This window comes from Oncorhynchus clarkii, chromosome 29, assembly GCF_045791955.1.
Source record: "Oncorhynchus clarkii lewisi isolate Uvic-CL-2024 chromosome 29, UVic_Ocla_1.0, whole genome shotgun sequence".
In the NCBI taxonomy this organism is placed as follows: Eukaryota; Metazoa; Chordata; class Actinopteri; order Salmoniformes; family Salmonidae; genus Oncorhynchus; species Oncorhynchus clarkii.
This window is the reverse complement of record NC_092175.1, coordinates 6,128,996-6,137,307: the sequence shown is the minus strand read 5'-3', so window position 1 is coordinate 6,137,307 and position 8,312 is coordinate 6,128,996. Positions and strand designations below refer to the sequence as shown.

Here is an 8,312-nt window from a genome sequence, read left to right as displayed (position 1 = left end):
TTGGCTTTCTGGCCCCTTCCTGTGTAGGGACTGTGTAGTTGTTCAAAAACATACATATGTTTTCTTTCTGAGCACAATATGCATAAAGTCTCTCGACTTAGGTTTCACTTCAAGCAAAGTGAAACTCCTCCCCATCTAATGCTGTCATGCAATTTTCTCCACTTGCAGTAAGACTTAACACTTTACATGGCTGAACTGTTTTTCTGTTGTCAGTCAGAGGTTAGAAACTAGAAGAAAACCTGGAAATACCAGCAGAGTTTTAACAGAGAGGGAGAAAATGAGTGAGCGAGAGAGGGATAAGAAAAAGAGAGAGAGTTGACAGTGTAGCAGTGTAGCCTACTGGTTGTTCATTCATTTGCACCTCTGCTGTAAGTTACTAGGAATATATGTCACTGTCACCGATATACTGCAGGGTATATATAAACAAATTTGATGCTTGTATTCTCACCTCTGTCCCTGCTGTATGGTGTAGAGATACAAGTCTTACTGTGATACTGTCACTGACAGAGAAACACATTCAAGGGACGACAATTGACTTTAATATCCAACACTCGTAGTGGGTGGCTGCATGAACATAGTATACTGTATACACTTCAGTAAGCACATAGACCGATAGATGATCACTATTTAGATGTTTTAAACAGTAAGTAGTATTCTTCACAGGAGGTCACAATACACAGCCTGCCTAGACATAGGATACATTCTACCTGTTATGTGAACATGTCATGTTTTGAAAAATGCCTATCTAATGTTTCATATTGTATAAGGCCACTGGTTGCACAATGGTGGAAACAATGGTGTTTGAACCAGGTGAAAAAACAAATAATTGTGACAGCGACAGTAATGGTGAGCATATTGGTTTTCCATGCGACAACAGCAGATAGCATTGGCTTATATCACGAGTTAGAATTTAAGGTTGAAACTCAGTCTGTGTGATTGACAGGAGAAATTATCAGAGGTACAGTTTTTTTTTTACCACGACTCGTAATGGAAGAGCTAAATAATGGATCGAGTTTCTCAGTGAAGGTGCAACCAGTGAAAGAGTAGATATGAGACCGGGCCTCCACATCATAAATAAAGACCTGACCCTCCTCATAATCCTTACTGGTGCTCTTTCATGCCGTCCCTAGGAGGGGTGCGTCACTTGAGTGGGTTGAGTCACTGATGTGATCTTCCTGTCTGGGTTGGCGCCACCCCTTGGGTTGTGCCGTGGCGGAGATCTTTGTGGGCTATACTCGGCCTTGTCTCAGGATGGTAAGTTGGTGGTTGAAGATATCCTTCTAGTGGTGTGGGGGCTGTGCTTTGGCAAAGTGGGTGGGGTTATATCCTTCCTGTTTGGCCCTGTCCGGGGGTATCATCGGATGGGGCCATAGTGTCTCCTGACCCCTCCTGTCTCAGCCTCCAGTATTTATGCTGCAGTAGTTTATGTGTCGGGGGGCTAGGGTCTGTTTGTTATATCTGGATTACTTCTCCTGTCTATCCGGTGTCCTGTGTGAACTTAAGTATGCTCTCTCTCTCTTTCTTTCTCTCTCTCGGAGGATCTGAGCCCTAGGACCATGCCTCAGGACTACCTGGCATGATGACTCCTTGCTGTCCCCAGTCCACCTGGCCGTGCTGCTGCTCCAGTTTCAACTGTTCTGCCTGTGATCATTATTATTTGACCATGCTGGTAATTTATGAACATTTGAACATCTTGGCCATGTTCTATTATAATCTCCACCCGGCACAGCCAGAAGAGGACTGGCCACCCCTCATAGCCTGGTTCATCTCTAGGTTTCTTCCTAGGTTTTGGCCTTTCTAGGGAGTTTTTCCTAGCCACCGTGCTTCTACATCTGCATTTCTTGCTGTTTGGGGTTTTAGGCTGGGTTTCTATACAGCACTTTGAGATATCAGCTGATGTACGAAGGGCTATATAAATAAATTTGATTTGATTTGAGGACAACATAGTCCTCATTAGCTTGATACGTATTTCCAGTCTTCCACCACATGGTCCAATATCCATCCTTAGGACTCGTTGTTAGGTATCCCTTCCTGTTTGTGGACTCTCTGACCACTCCTAAATCCCAGTTAAGCCCATTCACCTGCACCTCATAGTAGAATCTCCCAGAGGAGAAGTCCTTATTTCCCAGGACACAGGCAGCTGGGTCAAACCTCTTTGTCAGGGAGACTACAACACGGGTTTCCCGGTCTCACTTGTTTCTTGTTCTTAGACCGTGTGAGACAGAAGTGAGCAGTATCAGGGTCCAGAGTCACATCCACAGCATACTGCTGTATCCTCTTCAGCTCAGCATCACACAACTTCTTCACTTCACTCCACTCCACAGTGTCTCCTCCAGCTGAGACGCAGCTCTCTGCAGGTGCCCCACACCCAGACTGCTGGGAACCCTGATCTCAGACCAGTCCTTGACGGGAGAAAGACTGCAGAGGGATGGGGAGCTCTGGAGGAGGTGGGTGGGGACCTCACTACGTGAGAGCTGCTCCAGCATGTTTTAAAATGTCTACCGTACATCGTAAGGCCATTGTTTGCACAATAAGTTGGAAACAAATCAAATATCACAGTGACAGTATTGGTAAACATATTGGTTGTCCCTTTGTGACAACAGATCGGATTCCCCAAGTTAGACTTGGAGGTTGCAACTCAGTCTGTGTATTCGACAGGACATATGATCAGAGGGATAGAGTTTTGACCACGTTTGGAAAAATAAGGACTGAAGTATGGATAGAGTTTCTCAGTGAAGGTGCAGCCAGTGAAAGAGTAGATATGAGACCGGGCCTCCACATCATAAAAAGAGACCTGACCCTCCTCATAATCCACAAACACCTTCACCTTCTGGGGCTTCTCTCTCAGGAAGAGGTGGACAGCAGAGTCTTCATTAGCGTTGTACTCGTTCCCATTCCTCAGCACAACAGCCCAGTATAAATCAAGAGGGCTCAGAAAAATGTCCCCCTTCCTGTTGCTGGACTCTCCGGCCATTCCTAAATCCCAGCTATCCCCTTTCACTTGTACCTCATAGTAGAATCTCCCCGAGGAGAAGCCCTCCTTTCCCAGCACACTGGAACACTGGGAAAACCTATTTGGGTTGTCACGGTGATTGTTTGGTGTGTTGGACTGTCTCACTTGTTTCCTGTCCTTAGACAAGATGAGATACCTGCTTGCTGTATCAGGGTCCAGAGTCACATCCACTGCATACTGCTGAAGCATTTTCAGCTCAGCATCACACAACTTCTTCACTTCACTAATGAGTGTCTCCTCCAGCTGAGACACTGCTCTCCTCAGAGTGCCCACACCCTGATCACTGTGAACACTTATCTTAGACCAGTCCTTGGTGGGAGGAAGGCTGCAGAGGGATGCGGAGCTCTGGAGGAGGTGGAGGTGGTCCTCAGTGTGTGACAGCTGCTCCAGCTCAGTGCGTCTCCTCTGTAGCTCAGTGATTTCCTGCTCCAGCTCTTTAATGAGGCCTTCAGCCTGCCTCTCTGCTGCTTTCAGCTTGTCCTCGACCACCTCAATGAAATCAACCTGGCTTCTCTCAATGGAGCGCACCAGGGCAGTGAAGACCTGCACGCTGCCTGCTATCTCGCTCTCTGCGTCTCACTTGCGCTATTGAGTATTTGATGTCCTTAACCTTCTGCAGTTGCTTCTGGATCATCTGCTGCACTTCTACCTCCATCTTCCCCAGCTTGGCTTTCTTCTTTCCATACTCTTCTTTTAGAGGGACGGTGTAGTGAGTCTTGTGGTCTGTTTTTATACACAAGACACAAACACACGTCTGGTCAGTCCTACAGAACATCTCCAGGAGTTTGTCATGCTCCTTACACACCCTGTCTTCCAGGTTCTCCACAGGGTCGATCAGCTTGTGTTTCTTCAGGGCTGGGGAGATCTGATGAGCCTCCAGGTGAGTCTCACAGTAAGAGGCCAGACACACCAGGCAAGACTTCAGGGCCTTGTGCTTCGTCCCAGTGCAGACGTCACAGGCCACTCCTCTAAGCTCAGTAGGGCAATGGTCTGGGCCGCTGGTAGCTTTCACTTGAACAGACTTCCTGAACTGAGCAGCCATCTCAGAAATGAAAGTATTGACAAAGAGATCTGGTCTCCTATCAAATTATTTTTTACACATTGGACACTGGCACAGGTCAGTGGTATCCCAGTACTTTCTGATACAGGCCTTGCAGAAGTTGTGTCCACATGGAATGGCTACAGGATCAGTGAACACATCCAGACAGATAGAGCACAGGAACTTCTCTTCGGACAGGAGACTGCTGGAGGATGCCATATCTAGACAGAGACCAAATGAGAAATCATGGGACATTTAATAGAATGAGTCCACTCACAAGACATTATGTCGGTCATAGTGCATAAGTGTATGTAAAGTGTCTTTTGAAAGGCACAAACAAATACAATGTAGCTTCAACTCTATAGTCATCAAGGGTGGCATTATGATACACTAACTTCCCAATTCTAATAGATATTTTACCATATTGCACAAGGAAAAATGCTGAAATCGTCTCAAAGAAAACAGGTGAAGACATAAAACACTAGTTAACCAGTTCTGCATCTGTCCATGCAATACTTACCTTTCTTTAACTGGGGCTGCTTTCTCAGCTCTTTCTGTTTGTAGTATCAAATAAGGCCTGGAGATTGTATGCAGTTATTCAAAAAAAGATTAGTGAAGAGAATGCAAGACTGTGCTTACGTCTCTTAAGTTTCACTTCAGCACAGTGAAACCAACACGCTCCTCCCCATCTGATACTGTCAAGCAGTTTTTCTGCACTTCCTGGTAGACTTAACCCTTTACATGTCTAGACTCTCTTTGACAAGCTAGTTTAACCAGTTAAATGTAACTAAATGTCATCAAATGTAATCCAAGTCATCTCCAAAGTAGTTATTCATCATGAGAAGACCATAAATATGAACTAGTAATGCTAGTAACTAGTAACTCAAAGAAAGGTTCAAACGTCAGGTTTCTAGTGTAAACAGTTATAAAATCGCTGAAGCGTCGTCACTTTTGAGGACACAAGCTCAAGTGCACAGTACGAATATGGTGAAAATATTACATGTTTTGAATTATGTATTTTCTATGCAACAAAACACCCCAAAACATGTAAATAAAAATAATGTATGAATAAGGCTTGACATGACATGCTTTATAAATATAGCATAATCAAATGATAAAACTACTATAATATTTCACCTTCCTTATAACTGTAAAATACATATTGTTTGTATGTTTAGTGTTAGAAGATTTGCATATTTTCTAAATGTCCCTTTTGATAACGTCTGCCCCCATCGCTGTGAACGTCACAGAGCTCTAGCTTGGCTTCCTGAACTCGTTAGGAACTCACCTTTCATCTTATATTAATATTGTCTGTTTATGACAACCAAAGTGTTTTTTTGTTTAATATCTATAAATTACTTTAGATTAATGGCTATACATCGATCTCTGAATGTCCGACCGTGATGAAACCACTCTCCCCTGCTAAGCTACGGTGTAACGATTGCAGGCATGTGCTTTGTCAGTGGCTGGGACCTAGGGTTCAGCCAGGAGTTGATGGACAGTCGGAAGAGCGAATGAAATGGTCGGAGGGACATCCCAGGGCTCTGTACAGGCAAGTTCTTACACACCAATCTCAACAAAACATTTCTGTATGGACCTTGCTTTGTGCATGGCGGCATTGTCATGCTGAAACAGCAAAGGGCCTTCCTCAAACTGTTGCCACAAAGATGGAAGCACAGAATCGTCTAGAATGTCATTGTGTGCTGTAGTGTTGTAACGAGTGCGCTGAGAGTCGGGAAGCAAGTACAGGGTCAGTGAGTGTTTTAATAAATAAACAAAACAATACTCACAAACCAACAACAACGTACTGACGTGAAACAGAGTCAATAACACCTGAGGAAAGAACCAATGGGAGTGACAGATATAGGGAAGATAATCAAGCTCTTATCATTTAGTCATTATGCTCCATTCCACCTTCCACTGTTCTGATGGTCGCTAAGCAACTCTCTTTCATGGTTGGACGTGAAACCATATTGGCCCCCTCTCTCTCTGTGTGCTTGCATGTAGACAGGCGGTCTGGTTAAGTGGTGTGTGTGTGTTATGGGTTCTGTTCTCACTCATGCGGATGGGGAGTGTAATTCAGTGGGAGAGGCAAAGTGCTGAGTGGGTTGGGCCTGGTTGGGAAAGGTCACAGCGCTCCCTGTCAGTGACCACCCCTCTGTACTCCCCACCAACACCCACTCACTGGCCTAACACTCCACTGTGCCTGAACAGAATGGAGACACACACACTCTTATACTCACACACTCATACTCACCCACGCAGACTTGCACTGTCATGCACATGCCCACACGCATACACTCTCACACTGTCACACGCACAGATTCTCTCATACTAAAATTATTTCTCTCTCTCACAAACACACACACACACACACACACACACACACACACACACACACTCCTGTACACACTCGTCTCCCAGACAGCGGAGCCCTGCAGCATGAGGGGACAGTCCATGTGGTTGTGGTTCATCTAGCTGGACAGCTCCTCGTTACTTCTAATTAACTCCTCATTAATCACCCACTCAGCACTCTCTTATTCTCTATCATTACAGTTTGATTTTCCTTTTTTTTTTTTGTCGTCGTCAGTTGTCCATTAAAAGGTTGGTTATATCTGTGGCCTCCTTTCTCTGAATCTTGCGCTCTCCTCTGACTCCGTCACACACAGACACTCACCACAGACACTCACCATGGGCACCAGTGATTTCAGCCCTCTACTGATTAATTGTACAGATTTCACCTTTTATTTTAAACCACAAGAATCTCTTGAGGTTGAAAAACGATTTTTCGAGAGAGAGAACCTGGCTAGAAAGGTGCTAAAGACGTGGGATGAAGAGCAGAGTTATAGGGTGGGAGATGCGCCCTGATGCGCCCACTCTGTCGTCAGACTGAGGACAAAACTGATTATTGCTACAACCTAGAAAACATATCATTGATTGTGATTATTGGTATGTTATTAATAACTGTTTAATCCTTTGCTTTCTGCCCTGCATCTCTCATATAGTGATGTCCACCGGCTCTGAGGCGGGGGAGAATGAGGAGAGGAAGGCACTTCCAGCAAGTGTACTACGACTGGCACACAGATCTTCTCCTCACACACTGGCTTTACTGACTCTTGCCCACTAGGTGGCACCACATCCACTGTCAGACCGGTAAGAGTCAGTGGTTGTGTCCGAAATCTGTCTTGCCACTACTTACTAAAATGACACACCGTGTACTAATCTTACCACACACTATTTAGAACGTACTGTTTACTAAAAACGTTAAGCAACAACTTCTCATTCATACTGAGAAGGTGTCATCTCATGCACAATCCCGCTTGTTCCCCGCAATTGTATTTTTGTCAAACCCGTGAGTGTGAAAAGACGATCCTCTTCCTCGAAGGAGTGCAGCGAGTTCTACTTGATGAAAAGCCGGAATGACATCCTGGCATTTGAAGAATAATCCATTTTTCGAAATTTCACGCAGCCTATTATAACACGTTCTATTTTCGTCTACACAAAAAGCCATTTAGAACTCCAGCAGCGTACGGGTATTCGGGCACGGCCACTGGCTGCCTCACAAATTACATGACACCCTGTTATTCCCCAAAGGGTGAAAAAAATAGTTGATGATAATTTAGGATTACCGTGAAATCATACTATGACATGAGGAGGTCATATGTGCTCACGACAAGTCTTACATTACTGTATTGTATGTTCTGGCTGTGGTGGTACATTACTTGCAGACAGCAAATGAGGAACGCATAAACTGGAGTGAATCTGTGAATCGACTTTGCTCTCTCTGAATCAACTGGCTGTCAGTCAAGTGGTGGTGGGTAGGTTTGGCTAATCAGCACCTCCAATTCAGAGCCCCCCCCCCAACAGGACACACCCCTCTGCCGCAAAAATACACGCCATCAAAGTAGTGAAGCAAACACACACACAGCACATGCACATAACTTGTGTATACCTCTGTACACCCGTTATGTACACTCTGCACATCACACATCGCACACACAAACAAAACTACAGTTATAACACTTGTTTTGTTGACATTTCAGATGAATATACCTTTTTTTCCAGACAAATGAAACATGCACAGCAAAAATGTTGTGTGCAGGAATCATTTGGTCCAATAACGTTACTAGTATCTTGTGGATACCATGATCGCACATATAAACAATGTAAAACATATATATTTCTAATGTTCTACAATAAATGTGAATTTCCACGAAAAGGGTTGTAAAAGTTTCCGGAATTTCACAACCCTCCACAGAC

At 44.6% G+C, this 8,312-nt stretch overlaps 1 pseudogene; it reads right to left on the bottom strand.

Moving 5' to 3' along the window:
• Positions 1 to 516: 516 nt before the first annotated feature.
• LOC139387938 (E3 ubiquitin-protein ligase TRIM39-like) lies at positions 517 to 4,635 on the bottom strand (annotated as a pseudogene).
• Between the last annotated feature and the right edge of the window lie 3,677 nt (positions 4,636 to 8,312).